Below are 23,985 nucleotides of genomic sequence, written 5' to 3'. Positions count from 1 at the left end.
TGTGTTTCTGTGCATGTGTGCTTGTGTGTGTGTGTTTCTGTACGTGTGTACTTGTGTGTTTCTGTGTGTTTGTGTGTGTTTCTGTGTGTGTGTTTCTGTCAGTGTGTGTTTCTGTGTGTGTGTTTCTGTGTGTGTGTTTCTGTCAGTGTGTGTTTCTGTGTGTGCGTTTCTCTGTGTGTGTGTTTCTGTGTGTGTACATTTCTATGTATGTGTGTTTCTGTGTGTGTGTGTTTCTGTGTGTGTTTCTGTGTGTGCGCGTGTATCTGTGTGCATGTGTGTTTCTCTCTGTGTCTATGTTCATGTGTTTCTATGTATGTGTGTGTGTTTCTGTGTAGGTGTGTGTGTTTCTGTGTGTTTACATGTTTCTGTGTGCGTGTGTGTTTCTCTGTGTATGTGCGTGTGTTTCTGTGTATGTTTGTTTCTGTTTGTGTGTTCTCTCTGTTGTGTGTTACTGTGTGTGTCTCTCTGTGTGTGTATGTATTTCTGTCTGTGTTTCTCTCTGTGTTTCTGTGTGTGTGTTTCTGTGTATGTGTGTGTGTGTATTTCTGTATATGTGTGTTTCTATGTGTGTGTGTGTGTCTCTATGTGTGTGTATGTTTCTGTGTGTGTATGTTTCTGTGTGTGTATGTGTGGGTTTCTGTGTGTGTTTCTGTGTGTGTGTTTCTGTGTGTGTGTTTCTGTGTATGTGTGTTTCTGTATCTGTGTGTTTCTATGTGTGTGTATGTTTCTGTGTGTGTATGTGTATGTTTCTGTGTGTGTGTTTCTGTGTATATGTGTTTCTCTGTATGTGTATGTTTCTGTATGTGTATGTGTGTGTGTTTCTGTGTGTATGTGTGTGTTTCTTGTGTGTGTGTTTGTGTGTATATGTATTTCTGTGTGCATGTCTTTCTGCATGTGTGTATGTGTTTCTGTGTGTGTGTTTCAGCATGTCCGTGTGTGTTTATGTGTGTACATTTGTTTCTGTTTGTGATTCTGTGTGCGTTTCTGTGTGTTTGTCTTTCTTTGTGCGTTTCTGTGTTTGTGTGAGTGTTTCTATGTATGTGTGTTTCTATGTGTGTGTGTTTCTATGTGTGTGTGTGTGTTTCTAGGTGTGTGTATGTTTCTGTGTGTGTGTGTTTCTGTGTGTGTATGTTTCTGTGTGCGTATGGTGTGTTTCTGTGTGTGTGTTTCTGTGTATGTGTGTTTCTCTGTATGTGTATGTTTCTGTGTGTGTATGTGTGTGTGTTTCTGTGTGTATGTGTGTGTTTCTTGTGTCTGTATTTATGTGTGTGTCTGTCTTGCTGTGTGTGTGGGTTTTTTCTGTGTGTGTTTCTGTGTGGTTGTTGTTTCCATGTGTCTCTGTCTGTGTGTGTGCGCTTCTGTATGTGTATGTATGTTTCTCTGTGTGCGTGTGTGTCTGTGTGCATGTGTTTCTGTGTATGCGTGTCTCTGTGTGTGTCTGTTTCTGTGTGTGTCAGTTTCTGTTTGTGTTACTGTGTGTGTGTCTCTCTCTCTCTGTATGTGTTTCTGTCTGTGTGTTTCTCTCAGTGTGTATGCATTTCTGTGTGTGTGTCTTTCTTTGTGTGTTTCTGTGTGTGTGTTTCTGTGTGTGTGTTCTCCCTGTGTTGTGTGTTTCTGTGTGTGTGTCTGTATGTGTTTCTGTCTGTGTGTTTTTCTCTCGCTGTTTCTGTGTGTGTGTGTGTTTATGTGTGTGTGTATATGTTTCTGTGTGTGTACACCTGTGTTTATCCATGTTTGTATGTGTTTCTGTGTATGTTTCAGCATGTCTTTGTGTGTTTATGTGTGTGCATATGTTTCTGTTTGTGTTTCTCTGTGTTTCTCTGCATGCGTGTGTTTCTGTTTGTGTGTGTTTCTGTGAGTGTATGTTTCTGTATGCTTGTGTGTGTTTGTTTCTCTGTGTGTTTGTTTTTTGTGTGTGTTTGTGTGTGTGTGCGTGTTTCGGTGTGCGTGTGTTTCTGTGTGTGTGCGTGTTTGTGTGTGTGTTTCTGTCTGTGTATATGTGTGTGTGTTTATGTGTGTGTTTCTGTGTGTGTGCATTTCTCTGGGTGTGTGTTTCTTTGTGTGTGTGTGTGTGTGTGTTTCTGTGTGTGTGTGTGTTTTGTGTGTGTTTCTTGTGTGTGTGTTTTCTGGGTGTGTGTGTTTCTCTGTGTGCGTTTCTGTGTAGGTGCGTTCGTGTGCGTTTGTGTGTGTGTATTTGTGTGCGTGTGTATGTATTTGTGTGTGTGTGTGTTTGTGTGTCTGTATTTGTGTGTGTGTGTATGTATTTGTGTGTGTGCGTGTTTGTGTGTATGTATTTGTGTTTGTGTGTATGTATTTGTGTGGGTGTGTGTTTGTGTGTGTGTCTGTGTGTGTGCGCGCGTGTTTGTGTGTATGTATTTGTGTGGGTGTGTGTGTCTGTGTGTGTATGTATTTGTGTGGGTGTGTGTGTCTGTGTGTGTCTGTGTGTGTATGTATTTGCGTGTGTATGTGTGTGTGTGTGTATGTATTTGTGTGTGTGTGTGGTGTTAGGATAAGAACAGCCTCAGCTTTTCACTCCTTTCCTCGTCAAATGGGTCATTGATGCTCTGGACTCACAAGTGAAGACGAGTCACTTGGACATGGTCCTGGGGGAACGGTGAAGTGGGATCATTGTCCAGCTTGGATTGTTTATCTCTGAGAGGAGAGGGAAAAGGGGGAGATGGTAATGGGACAGGTAAACAAAGAAAATATGTGTTTAGAGGAATTGTAAATGGGAAAAGTAGAATTATCACCAACAGCTGCTGTCCATTAAAAATGGAGGCAGATCTTAAATCGTTGTGGTCAGAAGGCTTGAAAGCGCCATTCAGCTCACGTCTGTTGTGCCTCATGGCTGATTTGCATTTCAACTCCACTTATCCAATAATTCTTGACTCGCGTCTCACAACATTTCACTATTTCTGCATCATTAAAAATGTATAGCTTTTTTGAAAAGCAGTTGTGGAGGCAAACGTGACAAACCAACCACACGGACGGCAAAGTAGGGGAACGAATTGTGGTCTTGGGCAAAGGACAAATATTAGCCAGGGCATCAGGCAAACTCCCTTTTCCCTGAATATTGTTTGAGTGCTTCAGGCTATTTTGGCATCCACGATAAAATGGTACATATACGCAAGGATCGCTGCACAGGTTTTGAAATAGCAACTTTGGAAACATGATTTAATTTGGTAGATCCTAATCACGCGATTACTCATTAATTCGCTTAATAATGATAAAATCAATTTCTTTTGAAGTGCGCTGGGGATTTACGATGATGTGGTAGAAAATCACAGTCTCGACACCAAACTCTATGGCTTCTTCTTTTGTGATATAGTCAAATGAAAAGGGAAAGAAAACAATGTCTTAAATGTGCGTGGGTGGAGTGAGAAGAACATTGTTTCAGAGCAAAAGGGTGTCTGATGACAGAAGCAATTGACCTTTCCATTTGCAAACTTAAAACTCTTTAGAAAGATTGGAACTTTCTGTTAAGCTCGATAGAATTTACTATCCATGATGTGACTGGTTGGGATCACTCCGACCACAGTAGGTTCCCGAAGAACCTAGAGCAAAGACAGTTCCTGCCATAGCTCAGTTGCCAACTCCTGGCAGGGTGACCACTGACGGTCCAGCGTGTTAGGAAGGGGTTAACAGACCTTCCAAGTAACTACTAATTTGATGTCAATTATCCAATAGAAGTCGCTGATATATAAAGGGGTTACAGGTGGCACTATTTGTTGGTGGAGATTTGTGTGTGAAGTTCGATCAAAGAAATAAAGGTGTTTTGTGGAGAAGCAGAACTCCTGGCGGGATTCTCCGACCCCCCCCCCCGCCCCCCCCGGGGCCGGGTCGGAGAATCGCCGGGGCTGGCGTCAGTCCCGCCCCCGCCGTGTCCCGAAGTCTCCAGCATCAGAGATTCGGCGGAGGGTGGGAATTGCGCCACGCCGGTCGGCGGGCCCCGCCCCCCGGCGATTCTCCGGCCCGTGGTGGGCCGAAGTCCCGCCTCTGTCATGCCGGTCCTGCCGGCGTGAATCAAACCACCTACCTTACTGACAGGACCAAGCGGCGCGAGCAGTCTCCGGGGTCGTGGGGGGGTGGGTGGTGCGGGGTGATCTGGCCCCGGGGGGTGCCCCCACGGTGGCCTGGCCCGCGTTCAGGGCCCACCGATCGGCGGGGGGGGGGGGCCTGTGCCAATGGGGGCACTCTTTTCCTTCCGCCTTCACCATAGTCGTCACCATGGCGGAGGCGGAAGTGACCCCCTCCCCTGCGCATGCGGGGATGACGTCAGCAGCCGCTGACGCTCCGGCGCATGCGCGGACTTCCACTGGCCGGCGAAGTCCCTTCGGCCCCGGCTGGCGTGGCGCCAAAGGCCGTTCCCGCTGGCCGGCGGAGCGTCAACCACTCCGGTGCGGGTCTAGCCCCTCAATGTGAGGGCTTGGCCCCTAAAGGTCCAGAGACGTCCACACCTTTGGGGCGGCCCGATGCCGGAGTGGTTCACGCTACTCCATCCCGCTGGGACCCCCCGCCCCTCCGGGAAGGGGTGTCCCACCCCCTGTCTCCTTTACTCTACAGCAATCCAGAAGCTATCACAGTGGTAGCAGGGGATGGCTGCTGGGCCAAAGTAGAGGGCTGCAAGATACAACATTTCCAGGGGGGAAAGAAAGAGGGAAACGTCACTCAAATTCTAAATCAACAAAGGAGTGAGTAAGAAGACAACAACTTGGCTGAAACCAGAATAAAAATGTCAGGATATGACTACCCACCATTATTTTCAGAAACGGAACCGTATGCCCAATGGAGAAGTGAAGTTATCATGTGGACTAAGGTAACTGCTTTGGGGAAAGGGAAACAAGATATGGTATTGGCTCTTTCTTTAACTTATAGAAGTAAAATCAGACGCAAACTGTTTTCCGAACTCGAGTTGGAACATTTGGACTCGGAAGAATCATAGAATGTACAGTGCAGAACGAGGCCATTCGGCCCATTGAGTCTGCACTGTCCCTTGGAAAGAGCACCCCAATTAAGCCAACGCCTCCACCCTATCCCTGTTGCCCAGTAACCCCACCCAATCTTTTTTTGGACACTAAGGGCAATTTATCATGGACAATCCACCTAACCTGCACATCTTTGGACTAAGCACCCGGAGGAAACCCACACAGACACAGGGAGAACGTGTAGACTCTACACAGATAGCGACCCAAGCCGGGAATCGAATCTGGGACTCTGGAGCTGTGAAGCAACTGTGACAACCACTGTCGTGATATGCATCACTGTAAATACACAAGGGGTTAATGCAAATACACCACGATTAAGTAAACACTAGAGGGAGCACCAGAGACGTCATGACATGCAGACATACAGCTAATGAACACATAGAATAGGACACGGCCAATGGGCAGTCAAGACACCCAGAGGTGACACTACCACAAGGGGGCATTACACAACCCATAGATAAGGACAGGGCACACATGGTCTGTCTCTTTCCACAGGCGACACTTAGAGAGTAGGGCAGGGGCAGATCAGAAGCATCACACCCACCACGTGGCTAAGAGCAGGCTGGTTAGTTAGACTGAGTTACTATAGCAAGATTAGCAGGAGAGTCAAACTGATAGAGAACTGTGCTAATGGTTCAATAAATCACATTGAACTTACTTCAAAGTCTGGAGTATCTTTTGGTCAAAGCTGCATCGAGTGCAGCCGTTGTTATCCCAGAGTACATAACACAAGAACCACTGTGCTACCATGCTGCCCACTGGTTAACCCGTTCCTAACAGTCTCCTCTTCCTTGGAGGAAAAAAAATATTTTGATGAATATTGGTTTTCCCAGAAAATACAAGAAACACGAAACACACACTGCGGAATACCGGACAGAAGCTGGATGCATCCTTTGTACAGATGGGGGGAGGAGGGAAAGCCTTGGAGAAAGGAATTGGAAAATATACCGGACAGTCAAATAAGAACATATTAGATTAGTCTGCAAATCGAGATCGTGGCCAGGGTCAAATGTTTTGTGATGGAGATTTCTGTGCGATTGAATTTGCCCACAAGTGGAAAGTGGACCATGCGAACAGTGCTGCAGAAGGAAATTGAGTTACGATGCACAAAATAAGTTTGCATATTCCCAGCATATTATTCGGACAGATCATAGGTGTAAATGAGAATTAATCATGAAGTAAGTTGTACCTAAAGTTTGTTTGTTTGGGGGCCAGGAGGAGGAGGAGGGATTGTGGATTGGCTACAAAATAAGACACGGAGGAAGGAGGTAGCTGGTTCAAATATGGAACCGGATAAGAAACAGGCCCAGAAAAACTGGATTGGTCGGTATAAAAGCCGGACAAATGGCCACCCTAATTTCTGGTGGTGTCACAGTGGAACAGCTGAGGCATTACTAAAAGAGGCGACTGGACATTTGAAGAAGAAAGACACAGAACTCCACAACCGTTGCCATATAGGGCATGTATTATGGGGGGGACGATGACGTGATGATCATTTCCCTCAACTATTAATCCAGAGGCCCAGGTCAATGGGCTCATAGCCCACCATGGCAGCTGATGGAATTTAAATTCAATCAATTAGTAAAATCTGAAAGCTAGTCTCATCGATCATCATGAGATCCCATCTGGTTCACTATTGTCTTTTAGAGAAGGAAATCTGCCATCCTTACCTGGTCTGGCCTACATGTGACTCCAGACCATCCCTTGGTAGGAGATGGTGGTGTGTAGCGGTCATGTCACTGATCCCACTTACTAGTTAGGTGGGGGTATAGGGATACGGCGTGGGAGTGGGCCTAAATAGACGGTTCCTTCAGAGGGCCAGTGTAGACTTGATGGGCCGAATGGCCTCCTCCTGCACTGTAGAGATTCTAGTTCTTCCATTCTATACGAGATTATTTCTTTCTTCGAGCAAACATCTGGCTCATTACCATTGATTCTCAGTGTCTACTCTCATCTTCCATATATTGAACGAGGAAACAATAGCAATACAGATGGGCATAAAATAAATCCACCAGGGACCTGTTACACCTGAGAGGGCCGATGGGGCTTCTATTCAATACATTATCGTGAAGGATGGCACCTCCAACAGTGCAGCATTTCCTCAGTACTTCACTGGAAGCCATCAGACTAGATTTTCTGCTCAGGTCTCTGGCATGGGGGCACCTAAATTGGTGGGGAAACCTGAAGTGGAAACATTTCAGGGCTTGTGAGGAAAGGGCAGAGAAAATGGGACGAATTGGATACCCCTTTGAAAGAGCTGAGACAATGGCCTCCTTCTGCGCTGTAAGCTTCTGTCTCAGGGTAGGAAAGCTGCCAACGGAGCCACGGTGGATAATCACCCAGAGTCAGAAAATTACCTCACTTCTGAGGCAGAATCAGACTTTTCAAATTTGTAAATCTAGACCTCCCAATTTCTAGCTCAGTTCCAGTGGTTGGTTGGCACACGAAAGGTCATTTGGCATAGCATCTGAATAAGAGACACATTGAAGCTCTGTGCGACCACACTTCACCGGATATCAGCTCAGCAGCTAATGCGCGATAGCCCCTCTTCAGAATCAATTTGCGAAGTCGTATCCCTCCAAAGTTTACTTTCCCACATTGCGAATGTACAGTACGCAAGTGCGTTCTAATCAAATGATAATTGCATTTCAGAAGAAACAAAATAAACATTTCGAGTGTCGCACAATAGGGGTCCCTAAGCCCCCTGTATCTGACCATTATGCCCAGGAGCTGTGGGTATACGTCTAGGTTGGCTAGTTCCCAAGGGAACGGGTAATGAAGGGTTCATTGATTCGCTGCTGTCGCAGCCAAACAGACCTGGATGCATTTGGGATGTTGGTTTGGTTTTTGGGGTTAAGTTGATTTAAACACAAGAACATAAGGATTCGACCATTAGGGTAAGAACATTAAAAAACGAAACCTTTTTTTAAATAGGGCATCTCAGAGGGCAGCACGGTGGCGCGGCCCTGGGTCACTGTCCGTGTGGAGTTTGCACATTCTCCCCGTGTCTGCGTGGGTCTCAGTCCCCCACAACCCAAAGATGTGCTGGGTAGGTGGACTGGCCATGCTAAATTGCCCCTTAATTGGAAAGAAATAATGGGGTACTCTAAATTTATAAAAACAAGAATTTCATTTGAAAATATACATTAGCTTCAAGCTTTGTTTTTTCACGTAGTATTGGGGAGCGTTGCAGTGAAAACGAAAGTCGCGCCACAGACGTTCTTCTCTCCCGCAATAACCGAAACAGGAAAAACTACAAATGTGGGGAATTTCTGTTTCCCTTGTGTGTGCCGCCTTGTGGTAACATGGGATGTAGATGCCGATATAACCCGCCTTAGTCACTGGGTGACCGACGGTCTTTCCAGATGCTATGCAATTGTGGTTTTCCTGAGGAAGGAATGCCCAGGCGCAACTATCTTTGTTGACAGCCCTGAAGTGGTTGTGGGGGGGGGGGGGGGGGGGGGGGGGGGGGAGAGAGATGACCATGGCAACAGCTAGATGATGTGGACAAGCCAGGAACCAATCCATATATACTGGGCAGGCACTCGCTGTCCCCCCCACACTGGCTTTTCACCCATTGTGGAATACAATGAAGGTGACAGAGCAGCAGGGATTTGGGAAAAGAGGAGGGGGAGTGGGACTAACTCGATAGATCTTTGAAAGAGCCACTACAACGGTCGGAATAGCGTCCATCTGTCCATCTAGTCAGCAGGAAGGAGGAGAAGCTGTGCTAACCATTAAAACAAGGTATCAAGGCAAATAGTCTGGAGGCACAGTGCACTGTTGCTTCACAGTGCCAGGGACTTCAGTTTGATTCTGACCTTTGGGTGACCGTCTGTGTGGAGTTTGCACGTTCTCCCCGTGTCTGCGTGGGTTTCCTCCGGGTGCTCCGGTTTCCTCCCACCATCCAACGATGTGCAGGTTAGGTTGACTGGCCATGATAAATTGCCCCCTTAGTGTCCAGGGATGTACAGGTTAGACTATGTGTTATGGGGATAGGGCAAGGTGGGCAGGGGAAGGGTGTTCTTTCGGAGGGTCGGTGCAGACTGGATGGGCCAAATGGCCTCCTCCTGCACTAATCGACCTCACACTCATGACTCATCCCTGCCGTGCTGTTTCTCATTCTCTCCAAACATAACAGAAATGTTCACTGAACTGCCTTCTACTGCCACTTGCATATTCTGCATCTTCCATTGTCCTCCGTTATCCGCCTTGTCTCTCCACACCTCTTTCAAGCAACATCCAAACTACACTTCCTTGACATGCACACCTTCCTAACCCTTACACGGTGATGCACTATCAATTACTCCGCCTACTGGGCGGAGCCAGCAGGCAGGGATCTACCCCCGTACCTGTAGTACAGGAGCCTTACCGTAATACCCCTCATATGCGATATATATACAACAGTGGTGACTACCACACGCGGTTCACACACTAAATTTGTTTGGAACGGTGTTTGTTGACTGTGCCAAGGGATGAGTAAACTCAGCTGGGTAAAAGACTGCAGAACAACAGCAACCTGACTGAAAACAGTGGACTGTAAGCTGGCCAAGCCTGATCCTCAGTGAATTCTTCTACCGTGGTGAGACCTGGACAACATACACCAGGCAGGAGAAAGACTGGATGGTTTCCATTCACTGTCTCAGGCATATCCACACCATCGCTTGTCAGGACAACTCAGTAGCCCTGGAGTGTGCTAATTCCATCTACATACACTCACTGCGAAGTGGCTCAGCCACATTCATCTGACAGGTGGCAGCCGTATACGCAAAGACCCGCTGTATGGGGAACTGGCCACTGGGCCACAACCTCCAGAGTGTCCGTACCTCTGTTACAAGGCCACATGCAAGCAAGGTACAAAGGTGGCGGACATTGACAGTGACAAATGAAAGGCAGTGACTGGGGGCTATGACCTCTAGAGGCTGAGAGACTGGCTGTGTGAAAGAACAGTGGAGGAGGTGAGCAGACACGGAAATCTCAGTTCAGCCAAGAGGGGGACGGAGAAGAAACAGAGGCCAGTGAATCGGGCACCTCTTCAGCCCACTATCTTCCTCTGCAGCCAGCATTAGCAGAGATTGAGCGGACCACCGAGCCACAAACCATCGCTCTACGAGGCAGAAGGCTGCCACCATCAAAGGCTGGGGTAGAATATTCAGGCGGGTGTGAAGTTGAGGGTTTCATCTGTACATTGGAAGGACTGGATGTGAAATGAGATGGCATGATTCAGCCAATGCGTTCCTTCAGAAGCTGCTGGGGTTCACCTCTGGCATCAGGCAGGATTGCTGGCCCTGGCATTCATGGAGTCCTGGTGTTCTTTATGTAAACCTGAGGTGATTCAAAACTCTGCTGCCCACGTAACACACAGTGAATCCTGTTCCCTTGTCACCCCCTGTGCTTGCTGACGTCCACTGGCTTCCTGTCAAGCAACATCTTGATTTAAAATTTCTTGTTCTTGTTTTCAAATCTTCCCATGGCCTCGCTCCTCCATCTCATTGTAATCTCCTCCAGGGAACAGAATGAACGAGAATCTGCCCAACCTCTGCAGGCCAGTTCCAAGGTTGTCCCGACCAATCTGTCACTGAACTTCGGTTGGTGGCTGCGCACACTCTGCACGCACAGGTTATCAAAATCCACAAGGGCCGTGGACAACGTGGACCCTTTTGTACACATTGGGAGCCTACTGTTAACAAGGGCAGACATTGATGATGAGGTTCAACACAAACTTTAGTGTGACAGCGCAGCCTGCGGCCACTTGAACTTCAGGACCTTCGACCTGGCACCAAGCTCATGGTCTACAGAGCAGTTGCGATATCTATCCTCTTCTACGGCTCAGCAATGTGGACCATGTACAAGCACCTGAAAGCCCTGGAGAAGTCTCCCCAGCGCATTCTCTGTAAGATTCTGCAAAATCCTTAGCAGGGTAGATGCACCAACATTTGTGTTCTCGCTCAGGGCAACATCACCAGCATCAAAGCATTGACCATGCTCGATCAGCTCTGCATGCTTGACCTGGCAGCACGGTAGCACAAGTGGATAGCACTGTGGCTTCACAGCGCCAGGGTCCCAGGTTCGAGTCCCTGCTGGGTCACTGTCTGTGCGGAGGCTGCACGTTGTCTGCGTGGGTTTCCTCCGGGTGCTCCGGTTTCCTCCCACAGTTCAAAGACGTGCAGGTCAGGTGGATTGGCCATGATAAATTGCCCTTAGTGAGGGGTTATAGGGATAGGTGTAAGTGAGGGCTTAAGTGGGACGGTGCAGACTCGATGGGCTGAATAGCCTCTTCTATGTTTTTTTATTTGTTCACGAGACGTGGGCACCGCAAGCTGTGCCAGCGTTTATTGCCCATCCCTAATTGCCCTTGAGGGGGCAGTTGAGAGTCAACCACATTTCTGTGGGTCTGGAGGGGCACATGTAGGCCAGACCAGGTAAGGATGGCAGACAATGGCTTCATGGTCATCATTCGACTTTTAATTCCAGATTATTATTTAATTCAAATTTCACCATCTGCAGTGGTGGGATTTGAACCTGGGACCCCAGAGCATTGCTCTGGGTCTCTAGTTTACTAGTCCAGTGACAATACCACAACACCATCACCTCCTGAAATATGCGCTCCACTCAGAGCTTCAGCACGGCAAGTGAGCCCCAAGAGGGCAGAGGAAACACATCGAGGACGCCCCCAAAGCCTCCTCGAGAAAGTGCAACATCCCAATCGGCACCTGGGAAAACCTGGCCCAACATCCGCCTGAGGTGTAGGATTCTGGGAAGGAGCTGAAGACCTCGAGTTTCATTGCTGAGGGCAATCTGGAGCCAAGCATCGACAGCGAAAGGAACACGTGGCAGCCCGGCACCCCACCCACCCGCTCGTCTGCCCCCACCCCTCCCCGTGACAGAGATTGTAGGTCACACATTGGACACCTTAGTCACCTGAGAACTCATCTTTTAGAGTTGGAAGCTGGTCATCCTCGACACTGAGGGACTGCCTACGAATCTCCTCCACCTCCACAACGCTCTGAGATTGGATTGGATTAGATTGGATTTGTTAATTGTCACGTGTACCGAGGTACAGTGAAAAGTATTTTTCTGCAAGCAGCGCAACAGATCATTCAGTACATGGGGATAAAAGGGAATTAAACAAAATTCAAGAAAATACAAGAAAATACATAATAGGGCAACACAAGATATACAATGTAACTACATAAGCATTGGCATCGGATGAAGCATACAGGGTGTAGTGTTAATGAGGTCAGTCAATAAGAGGGTCATTTAGGAGTCTGGTGACAGTGTGGAAGAAGCTGTTTTTGAGTCTGTTTGTGCGTGTTCTCAGACTTCTGTATCTCCTGCCCGATGGAAGAAGTTGGAAAAGTGAGTAAGCCGGGTGGGGGGGATCCTTGATTATGCTGCCCGCTTTCCCCCGGCAGCGGGAGGTGTAGATGGAAAATGAAATGAAAATCGCTTATTGTCACAAGTAGGCTTCAAATGAAGTTACTGTGAAAAGCCCCTAGTCGCCACATTCCGGCGCCTGTTCGGGCAGGAATTGAACCGTGCTGCTGGCCTGCCTTGGCCTGCTTTCAAAGCCAGTGATTTAATCCTGTGCTAAACAGGATATCAGTGCCCCTCCAATTTTAGCCTCTTGTACATTCCCAACTATAATTACTCCTCCATGGGTTGCTGATGAGCCATCAATTTAGTCAACCGCAGGGCTAAGTTCTAGCTTATTAAATTGATGGGCCATCAATTGCACGAGAGACGAGTTGCTATACAAAAGTTAGGCTTTAATAAGCTAGAACTTAGCCCTGCAGTTGACTACAATAAAATGGACGACCGCCGGGTGTTCCGACTATTTATACCTCGGTATGGAGGCGTGGTTAACTCAGCCTCTTGACCAATCGGAGAGCCGTCACATGACTGGTCTCAACCAATCGGTCGAGAGGCACATGACCGACCAGGGCCAATGGTAAGCCGGTGTTCTGCACCAATGGCAGACAGCTATGCAAATCATACCACCACAGTTGCCACGCCAACAGTTGGTCAGGTCCTCAGCTCTGGAATTCCCTCCTTCTCCTCCTCTCTATCTCACTTTCTTCCTTTAAGACACCTCTTAAAACCTTCCATTTTGGTCCAAGCTTTTGGTCATCCGGCCAAAAACCTCCGTTAATGGCTCGCTGCCGTCCTTTATTTTAAAACTCATGTGAATTGGCGTCTTGCGATGCTTCTTTACCTTAAAGGCGGTGTATAAATATAAGTTGTTATTGGCGTGCCACCTCTACATCTTCCTTTGCAGCTGCCTGTAAGTTTGCCCACTTTGCAGAACCTCACGGCGCTGAGGACCCGGGTTCGATCCTGGCCCCAGATCACTGCCCGTGTGGAGTTTTCACATTTTCCCCATGGGTCTCAACCCCACAACTCAAAAAAGATGTGCAGGGTAGGTGGATTGGCCACGCTAAATTGTCCCTTAATTGGGAAAAAAAAAGAACCGGCTACTCTAAATTTTTTTATGAAATTAATTAATTGATTAATGAGTGGGCAGTGGACGACAGTGAATCTGAAGCCAGCTGACTCCTTCAGTGCATCACGCCTCCAGACCGATCCTTAGTAGTGGAGCCTCTCCTTCAGGAGGATCTGCTCACGTAAAGCTCAGAGAGAGATGTACCTACGATTGACTTTCTGCACGGGGTCCCTGAGAGGTGTCAAGACCTCCTTTTCCAGGGCTAAATGATTTGAGAACCCTGACCCTCTCCCCCCCCCCCCCCCCCCAATTCTTGCTGATGTATTGGCCCCGTACATGTCATTCAAATCACCTGCATCCCATACATGGACCCAAACGGAAGGTCTCACAACAAAGTCTGGGTGAGGTCAGAGGAGAGTCTCAGTCTTGTCTCCCGCCAGCACACACATGCCAACCCACTTGTCCTGGCTTCTCATAGTGAAACTCGCAATCACTAAACCTCTGTGTTTCCCTCTCCCTAGTGGTGTGTAAACTCTCCCAAGATCCTCTGACGCGCTTTCTCAAGTATCAGTCTGTTTCTTCATTTTAATTTCGCTTCCAGTCAGAAGTTGAATGGGATTTGAAAATATTTTTCAGTGGAAACAAATGATAGAGTTAGTGTTCTTCCATCTACTAACCGCCACCGTTCTGACTTCTCACCCTAACTAACCCTAATGTACATAGCTCATGACTAATGCTGAATACATCATAAAACTAGCTAAAGGGGGGTGGGGGAGCACGGTGGCGCAGTGGTTAGCACTGCTGCCTCATGGCGCCGAGGTCCCAGGTTCGATGTCGGCTCTGGGTCACTGTCCGTGTGGAGTATGCACATTCTCCCCGTGTTTGCGTGGGTTTCACCCCCATAACCCAAAAAGATATGCAGGCTGGGTGGATTGGCCATGCCAAATTGCCTCTTAATTGGAAAAAAAAGAATAGGGTGCTCTAAATTTTTTTTTTTCAAATAATAAAAGTAGCTAAAAGATGCTAGTCCAGTGTATAAAGGAAATCCCATAATGCACAAATAAATATTGGATGAAATGCGTGAAAAATCTATAAGATGCATTCAGCAGAAAGTAGATTCCCAGGAGAGATTCTGCCACCTTGTGGTCTCTGGAGGAACATCAATTATAAAACGTTCAGGCTGGCCATAAACCTCCAACTTCGCAACACCAATTCTTCAATTCATTCCACTGTTCGCTGTAATATTGTAAAACTTCATCATTAATTAAATTTATTTTATCCAAACAACTGAAAACGGTAAGGCAAAACCTTGCCCCCTTGCCCCCTTACCCTCCCTGGAAATTTGATCCCGTGTCAGCCGTCAGCGAGATGTCCCCCTGTGGCAAGATCGTTACTGAGGGATTACCCTTCCAAAGTGGCAGCCGGAAAGTAGGCGGGTGCAGGCGAATCCATAGGGTCAACACTGGGGGGGTCCATGGGCAGGGTCCCATATGATGCCAGGCTGCATGGGCAGAGTAAGGGTCTCTGACAAGATGTGTGTTCCAGCCTCAGGAGGCCGGAAGACCCTCGCACAGGGTGCAGGACGACTGCTGTGAGAATAAACCCCCACACTCAGGCAGCACTGTGTTGTTGTTTCTATTGTGTTGACTATTGTTGTTCCTGTATCTGTTTTGTCTGCAAAGTTCTGTCTTTAAATGCAAAATGCCAATAAAAATATATATTTTTAAAAAATGTTTCAGGGTTGCATGGGTGACCTATGCGGCAGCCCGCAGCCTGCCAAGCATTAGTTAATAAGGGAGGTCACAGATGCGCTGTTCTTGAGGGCCCACATGTATATCAACTTGCACCGGGACCAGGTGTGCCAGGACATCAGGGTCACGGGCTTTGCCCGCATAGCAGGCATGTCCCAGGTGTAGGATGTCATCGACTGCACCCTTGTGCGTTCCCCATGGGGGCATCTGACGCTATTTTTGAACCACAAGGGATACCATTTCCTCAATGTCCAGATTATCTCTGACCACGCGATGTGCATCGTACAGGTGTGCGCCTGGGGAGCATCCATAACAGTTACATCCTAGGTGTGGTGAATTATGAACACCAATAATCCACACTGTATTGTACAACATGTGTTGAGCCTGTACCTTGTACTCGATCATGTGTAGTTGCGCGGCTCTACCCATAGGGGGAGATGAGGAGCTTGTACTGGGCTCCACCCTTGGCTCCGCCCATGGCACCTCCCCCTAACTGGAAGTGTAAAGGTTGCTGTTGTGAGCCTGCCTGCCAGTTCATCTAGAGTTCATCTTGTCACAGGCAGGCTCTGTTGTAAGACGATTAAAACCACTGTTCGCTTCTAACCACGTGTCACGTGAATTGATGGTCTCATCACTGGGGCACTTGCAGATCCCGGATGGTTTAGACGGAGAGCAGCAGTTAGGGAAATGGCTCATCGGGGACAAAGGGTATCCCCTCAGGAGGTGGTTAATGACGCCAGTCAGGGGGCCACAAATGCCAGCTGAAACTCGCTACAATGAGTGTCATGCGTTAACCTGTGCGCTGGTCAAGCAGGCAGTTGGAATGCTCGAGATGCAGTTCCAGTGCCTGGACCAGCCAGGGGGCATCTCCAATACAGCCCCCAAAGGGTATCCTGCATCATAATGGTCTGCTGCGTACTGCGTAACCTGGCACTGCAGCTGAGAGAGTGGCTGGATCAGGAGGGGAAGGAGCAGTGCCACATCTCCTCAGATGAGGAGGATGCTGAGGAAGGTGGCAACCTGCAAACCGCGGAGGGGGAGGAGGAGGAAGGACCTCGAGCGATGGTCAGACGCCACATGGATCACAAGGCGAGGGACACCTTCATTGACTCGGTTTGGTGGCAAACAGGACTAGGGGGGGTGAAGACCCCTCCCAACATGGGGTCTCACTTCTTCTCACTACTGTGAGGCCTGTGGGAGGTCATTGATATTCTCACTCCATTCACAGGCAGGGCGCTAAAACGACTGACTGGGTGCTGCAGGAGAATGATGATGATCTGAAGTGAGGACAGAGCATTGCTCACCCTAACCTCCGCGAAATTAGCCACTGAACGGGTGATCTAGGGGCCCATAGAGGCAGAATAGCACATCTCAGCTGCGACAGCCGCCTCCCAGGTCTGGGGTCCGGGTGTGTTTCACAACCACTTGATGAGGTGGACAGACTCTCACATGTTTTGGGCCAATGGCCTCCACCCTCACTATCCATAGCTCCAGACCACAACATGCATGGAAGAGGTGCAGGTTGACACAGTGAGCTGGGCTCTCTGAGTGAACTGTAGCACGCCACCACCATTGTGCTATTGTCCAACCTCGTGACACACTTTTCTTTTTATTCTTGGGATATGAGCATTGCTGATAAGGATTCTGAACTGCCTTTGAGAATGCCCAAGGTATTTATCAGCGGAGTGTAACCCACACTATCCCCCAAAGTCCCCTAAAATTCCAGGTTTCATGGCTCTTAGAGCTGGCGATGAGAGAGACATTAAAAATGAATTACACTACCGGGTTGCTGCTGAAATGGCCAGGAAGGAGCTGGGGTATGCAGGGGGTGCCGGGGTGGGGGTTTGCCGCCGTGGGGAACGGGCCGAGCGGGGGACGCTGGCCTGGGGCGGGCAGGGGATGGGTTATGGCTAGTCAGCAGGGGAGGGGGGCAGGGAGCCCTCTGATCCGGCTGATAACTTGGAATGTGAGGGGGCTGAATGGGCCGGTCAAACGGGCCCGGGTGTTTACGCACCTGAAGGGGGTGAAGGCGGACATGGCTATGCTCCAGGAGACGCACCTGAAGCTGGCGGACCAGGTTAGACTGAGAAAGGGCTGGGTAGGCCAAGTGTTTCATTCGGGGCTGGATGCAAAAAATCGGGGGGGTGGCGATTCTGGTGGGAAAAAGGGTGTCGTTTGAGGCATCAAAGGTGGTGGCTGACAGTGGAGGGAGATATGTGATGGTGAGCGGCAAGTTGCAAGGGGAGCGGGTGGTGCTGGTGTATGTCTATGCCCCAAATTGGGACGATGCGGGTTTTATGCAGCGCATGTTGGGCCGCATTCCGGATCTAGAGACAGGGGGCTTGATACTGGGGGCGGACTTTAACACAGTGCTGGATCCCCCATTGGATCGATCCATGTCCAGGACGGGCAGGAGGCCCGCGGCGGCTAAGGTGTTGAGGGGGTTTATGGACCAGATGGGAGGGGTGGATCCTTGGAGGTTCGTGAGGCCGAGGGCCAGGGAGTATTCATTTTTCTCCCACGTGCATAAAGCCTATTCCTGGATCGATTTTTTTGTTCTGAGCAGGGGGCTGATTTCGAGGGTGGAGGATGCCGAGTATTCGGCCATAGTCATTTCGGATCATGCCCCGCACTGGATGGACCTTGAGCTGGGGGAGGAGAGGGACCAGCGCCCGCTCTGGCGCCTGGAGGCGGGGCTGCTGGCGGATGAGAAGGTGGGCGGGCGGGTTCGGGGGTGTATCCAGAGGTACTTAGAGGCCAATGATAATGGGGAGGTCCGGGTGGGGACGGTTTGGGAGGCATTGAAGGCGGTGATTAGAAGGGAGTCGATTTCCATCCGAGCCCATAGGGAGAGGGGAGAGCAAAAATGAATTACACAACACTGGAGATATTTTTGATCTTCTTAAGGCATAAAAAATACCAGATTCAATTTGAATCTGTGGTGAGAGAACGGATTTTAAACAAAGAGGCAAAGAGGGAGCATACTGGAAGTCCACAGCAGGTCAGTCTACGTGGTGTTATATTACCTTCGGTGATAATATGTCTTTGCCTTTGTTGTTCTTTGCCTTTTGAACCAGAATGGTCAGATGAGTTGATGGCAAAGAAACCACCAATCTTTCGATTGAATCAAAACTACCGTAATTTATTGGATAACGATTAATTAAATGAAGTCCGTGCACACTACTGAGTTATAACTAGTAATAAAGTAATATTGAATCTGTCTTGCAATAATTAATAATCTAGTAATCACTAATGATATCCTCGTGTTTACTCTCTCTCATCTATTCTACTCCTCGTGCTGTCCTCAGGTTTTCTCCTTTGCTAACTACCCAGCATTCCCTGAGGTCTGATATTTATACTGGTAACTGATGGCGCCCTCTAGTGTTTGAATTACACTGAGATGTAATACACTGGCGTGCCTATATACATACCATTACACATGGAAAAAGGGTGTGACCCTTCATCATAGCAAAGGGATTGACTTGTTAAAGATCGAGGAAGCTGCGAACGTGCAACGAATGTGAAGCTGCGATCAATAAAACAAAGAAACTCTGTAGCCAGGGCCGTACAGTACAAGCCCGAGCAAGTCATGATCAGTTTGTACAGTTCTCTGATCACACCTCCTGACACAGAAAGACATCGAGCGATAACAGGGCAGTGCGGAGAGGACTCGCTACACCTTCGGAGGTCTCAGAGTGGCGAAAATACTGGAGAAACATGGGCTTTGCACCCTCAAAAAGCAATATCTGAGACGTGACCTGATAGAGGCAGCAAGGTTATAACGAGCATGTGGAAAACAGAAAAATCTGAAGAGCTACATTGAACTTTTCAGAGTCAATGGTTTAAAATAGCAATTGGCACATTTGAAATTAATATCAGGAGATCCTCTACAAACACTGCTCAATAACTGGTATGGAACCTGTTTGAAGGTTATAGAAGAATAAATCTTGGTATCGCTTTATAGTTGAGTGGGTGCTGTTTTAAGTGGGCTTTTTTAGAATGATCCGTAGAATCCTTACTGTGCAGAAGGAGGCCATTTGGTCCATCGAGTTTGCACTGACCCCCTGAAAGAGCGTCCTACCTAGGCCCACTCCCACACCCTATCACCATTACCCCACCCAATATGAACATCTTCGGACACGAAGGAGCAATTTATCATGGCCAACCCATGCAACCTGCACATCTCTGGACTGTGGAGGAAACCGGATCACCCGGAGGAAACCCACGCAGACACGAGGAAACTCTGCACAGACAGTGACCCAAAGCCGGAATCGAACCCGGGTCGAACTCGGGTCTCTGGCGCTGTGAGGCAGCAGTGCTAACCACTGTGCCACCGTGCTGTGCTCTCCTTCAAAGAATAATGACGCAGGCCATTTAGTCCAATATGTCTCTGCTGAGCTTCTGGGCTATTCTGGGTGGATGAGTTGGATGGATTCCCTCATATGTAATTATCTTGTGTTCATGGATGAAGTGGGTTTGACGGGCTCAATGGCTTTTTCTTCTCTCAATGTTTTCTCCCACTTGAATTGAGTGGATGCAGGTGGCTGACTGCAGCATTTTTCAGTTAATACCACCACCTACTGGCCAACTGAAGCAAGACACCGTGTCCTTGGTCAAACGTTCACCAGTCCCATTTCTCCTCCATCTGACAGCCAATAAATGGCTCATCTCTCAGTAGTGTTATGGGAGCGACGTTTTCAGAACCCCAAAATGTATCATGGAGTTCAAACAAACTCACCCTTTAATGGATTGTTGCTTTTGAAGCACATGATGTGGTATTGCAATTATGGACACGTGGGATTTTTTTAAACACAAAACTATGGGCGGAATTCTCCAACCCCCTGGGGGTTCGGTAAATCGCCCGGGGCCGGCGTCAATCCCGGCCCCGCCGTGTCCCGAATTCTCTGCCCCCCCCCCCCCCCCCGTGATTCGGCGGGGACGGGAATTGCGCCGCGCCTGTCGGCGGGCCCCCTGCGGCGATTCTCTGGCCCGCGATGGGACGAAGTCCCGCCGCTGACAGGCCTTTCCCGCCGGCGTGGTTTAAACCACCTCTGGTACCGGTGGGATTGGCGGCGCGGGCGGGCTCTGGGGTCCTGAGGGGGTGGGGGGGGGCGCGGGGCGATCTGACCTCGGTGGGTGCTCCCACGGTGGCCCATGTTCGAGGCCCACCAATCGGCAGGCGGGCCTTTGCCGTGGAGGCACTCTTTTACTTCCACCCCACCGTGGCCATCACCATAGCGGAGGCAGAAGAGATCCCCTACCCTGCGTATGCGCGGGATGACATCAGCAGCCGCTGACGCACCGGCGCATGCACGGACTTTTCAGCCCCGACTGGCGGGGCGCCAAAGGCCATTTGCGCCGGCCGGAGGAGCGGGAGCCACTCCGGCGCGGGCCTAGCCCCTCCGCACCTTTGGGGAGGCCCGACGCCGGAGTGGTTCATGCCACTCCATCCCGCTGGGGGAACACCCCCCCGCCGGGTAGGGGAGAATCCCAGCCAATGTTTATTCCATGAACTCAACTTAACCTTTAAACATAAACATTGGATCTCTTAACACCCCTTACTTCAAAGATAACCCCGAAAATAATACAACACTAAATAATCCCTCAAAATGTTCCTTCAAACATCCAAAAGACTTAACACCTTTAAACAGAAATACATCAGGTTAAAGACATTACTATTATGAGTTTAAATCACCCAAATGATGCAGAGATAGTCTTTCCTGGCAGAGATCACAGCAGATCCAGCTCACTGCAAACACAGACACACCCAAGCTTTTTTCCTTCATGCAGCTCTCAGCAAACCAGCCAGGCACTTCTCAGCTGCTCTCTCAAACTGAAACTAAAACTCTGCAAAATGGCTGAGCTAAAAACCCAGCTCCACCCACACTCTGACATCACTTCAGTAATATGAGCTGCTTCATTTCATAAAGGTACATTGCTTAAACATCCATTTCTTAAAGGTACTCTCACGTGACAGTAGTTCTGAGCTTAGGTGCCTTCCTTGCCGGGTGTGGAACTGAGCCATTCAACCACAAAGGTCTCAGGTCCGTGCTGAGTCAGCCAATCTCGGCCAAGGGCAATGAAGAAACAACAACAACTGACCTCTGTGTTCCTGATTTAGGGAGTGGAACAATCTGCAAGGACTCCCATTGCCAAGACCTCTGCACAGTGACGCCTGCTGGAAAGCATGCATGTGTGGACAACAAGTGAGGACAGCTTCAGCGATGATGCTTTACACAGTCGAATATCTCATTGGCACTCCCTTCCTCTGTTTACGTAAAAGAATGGTCATTTGGATGGACCTCTTCTTGACCTGCCCACGTCTGTAATAGGTGCCCCCCTCCAAATTCCACCTGAAAGTCATTACCTTTCCTTGTCAATTTCCTCTGCCCATTTTGTTACTCCTGGAGACTGGAGTAAATGGGATACCCTTTGGCACCCAAATCACTACCATCTAGATGGACAAGAGCAGCAGACACTTGGGAACACCACCACCTGGAGGTTCCTCTCCAAGTCAGTCACCATCCTGACTTGGAAATATATCCATGTTCCTTCATTTTCGCTGGGTCAAAATCTTGGAACGCCCTCCCTAATGGCACGGTGGCTGTGCGTACACCTCAGGGACTGCAGGGGTTCAAGAAGGCAGCTCACCACCTTCTCATGGGCAATAAATGTTGGCTGAGCCAGCAATGCCCACATCCCGTAAATGAATGTTTTTTTTAAATGCCCAGGTTCTCGTCATACTTTTCAATGTTAAGCCCTGGCCAAGTGGACCAAGTGCTGGAAATGGGATTATGCTAGGCGGCTTGTTTTTCAGTTGGCACAGACATGACGGACAGAGTGGCCTCTTCCTGTGTCATAGGGTTTTCTATATTTTTCTAAATTTTTTAAATATCTGAAAAGGGGGAATGTTCAGGGGTGTGGGGTGAGGGCAGGGGAGTGGCGAAACGTGGATTGCTGCTTTGCAGAGCCAGCACAAAAATGATGGGCCAAATGGCCTTCTTCTCTGCGATAGCAATTCTATGGTGCGGCAACATGTCCTCCAGCAGCAGGACTGAAGCCATCTTCCAGCTACACCGAAAGGTCTCACGACGAGTAATGAGATAAATGGACAGTTGTCCGGTTTGTGTGTTGGTGTGCAGCTGATTAAGAGGTGAATGTTGACCACAACACCAGGAAAAATCCTTTGCTCTTTTTCAAGGAATCATCAGATCTTCCGTGCCACCCTGAACAGATAAGCGGGGGTCTTAGGTCAACATCTCAACCAAAAGACCTTTTGTAGGTCTCCCTCAGTACTGCACTGAAGTATCATCTCAGTTACGTGCTCAAGTCCATAGCCCGAACTTACAACTGAGCAGCCAATTTTCACACTGCCAACTCCTACAAACAGCAATGATTGAAATAAGCCCTACGGTACATTTCTGCTAAATAAATCTTCATAGCCTTCTGTATGTTAACAGCAATCCTTTATTAACTACTAACTAGATACAACTACACAGTGTGCAGGTTAGGTGCATTGGCCATGCTAAATTGCTCCTTCGTGTCAAAAAGGTTAGGTGGGGTTACTGTGTTACGGGAATCGGGTCAGGTCTTGGCCTAGGTATGGTACTCTTTCCAAGGGTCATTGCAGACTTGATGGGCCCAATGGCCTCCTTCTGTACTGTAGAGATTCTAAAGTTCTAAGACATTTTGTTGACTCTTGCCTGTGCGCAAGGTGCCACATTCCGCTGATTTCTGTACAAATTGTTTTTTCCCCTACCGCTGAAGTGATACCCGAGGGTGAATGAAGTGAGGTGAGTGCTGATTGCTCACAAGACTGACTGTGAGAACCGTGAGCTTCCTCTGTGTCCAAAGTGTAAATGATTCTTATGTTTTAACCATTTGAAGTTGATGGTAGTTCTACCAATATGTAAATGATTAAGCATTTTCTATTACTCTTTATGAAATATTCGGCATGTATGAAATATATGGGGTCATGGATAGTGAGCAAGCATCTTGTGGCCCACTCACTAGCCTAGATTTCCCATCACTGCCCTAAATCTAGGTCATGTGCCTTCTTCCATCATTGTGTGGACTATCATGTTCTCCGCCACCACTTTAACCCTGTGTTTACCACACCTTTCTCTCAATCACTACCATTCAGTCAAGCTGACAATTTAAAATCTGTGTCCCTTTCACCTTTGGGGTTTTGCGGTCAGACATAACGCATGATGCTATTTGCATACCATTGTGGATGGCACAATTGCTTCGCAGCTCCAGGGTCCCAGGTTCGATTCCGGCTTGGGTCACTGTCTGTGCGGAGTCTGCGCATTCTCCCCGTGTGTGCGTGGGTTTCCTCCGGGTGCTCCGGTTTCCTCCCACAGTCCAAAGATGTGCAGGTTAGGCGGATTGGCCATGCTAAATTGCCCTTAGTATCCAAAATTGCCCTTAGTGTTGGGTGGGGTTCTGGGTTATGGGGATAGGGTGGAGGTGTTGACCTTGGGTAGGGTGCTCTTTCCAAGAGCCGGTGCAGACTCAATGGGCTGAATGGCCTCCTTCTGCACTGTAAATTCTATGATAATCTATGATATTTCCCTACCTTTGAAACTTATTATTTTTTCCTTTGTCCAATTCCATCCTAGCCATGTTCACTCCTTCCTGGAATCAAATTGCACTGGAACTTATCTGAACCGAGGAGACTGATGTTCTGGCAGGGCTGTTTCTTAGTGGGGGAGGAGTTATGGCCAAATCTATCCTGTCCTCCTCCCAAACCCAAGCTCTGCCAATAGTGGTTAGTTATTCGTTCACTAAGAAGTCTTACACCAGG

Source organism: Scyliorhinus canicula, chromosome 19, assembly GCF_902713615.1.
Source record: "Scyliorhinus canicula chromosome 19, sScyCan1.1, whole genome shotgun sequence".
Lineage (NCBI taxonomy): Eukaryota > Metazoa > Chordata > Chondrichthyes > Carcharhiniformes > Scyliorhinidae > Scyliorhinus > Scyliorhinus canicula.
This window is presented reverse-complemented; position numbering follows the sequence as displayed.